Here is an 823-nt window from a genome sequence, read left to right as displayed (position 1 = left end):
AGAGACCTGAACAGGAACAAGATGAAATAAAATTACTGGCAATAATAGAAAGTTAAGATATCACTTGTGCAAGAAAAAATAAGTAAAAAAACCCTTTTTTCTCCATAAAATATGCTATTCAAATGCAAAAGTAGAAACACCGACTCATTAAAGTAGCACGTTATTTTGATAGAACTATAAAGAGCATGTAATAACAAAAGAGCTTCATTGCTAATTAAGTTCCAAGAAATAATAAACATTTAAGCAATAAGTTATATAATTCATCTTATGCAAGAAAAAAACAGTTCTTAAGACATTTAGAACAGGTGAATTCCAGCGTAACGGATGTAACATTGGCATGATATTTCCAATGTCAAAAGACTGAATATCTTGTTTGCATGAAGCAGCTGAAACTTACAAATGTATTGCTATATACAGGTGACATATGGAAGGAGATCAACTTTTTTGAGTAAGTAAATTATTTAATACCCTAATCTTAATGGTATTTATTCAAATTATTTTTTTTATACATCCCCAAGTATGTATCATGCACTGTCCGGATCAGCACTCACGGATTACAGCTACGGCGTCAGACTCAATCCGTCAGCCAACCTGGTCACTCTTAAGTGCTCAGCTCTGCTGGATGTCGGCAGAGTTGTTTCTCTGCTCCTATCTGTGCATGAGTTAATCCTTTTTGGAGCAGTGTGCGACTCTTCAGGTTACTGACCCACAGCTGGTCTCTTCCTATTTAAGACTGGGGAATGTGTTTGAAGACTGACAAAGATAGCTTCAGTGATCCCGGTCTTTGTGGTTATCCAGTTCATGGTCATCTACAGTTGCTTTT

This window comes from Anomaloglossus baeobatrachus, chromosome 5 (genome assembly GCF_048569485.1).
Source record: "Anomaloglossus baeobatrachus isolate aAnoBae1 chromosome 5, aAnoBae1.hap1, whole genome shotgun sequence".
In the NCBI taxonomy this organism is placed as follows: domain Eukaryota; kingdom Metazoa; phylum Chordata; class Amphibia; order Anura; family Aromobatidae; genus Anomaloglossus; species Anomaloglossus baeobatrachus.
Note: the sequence above shows the minus strand (reverse complement) of the source record.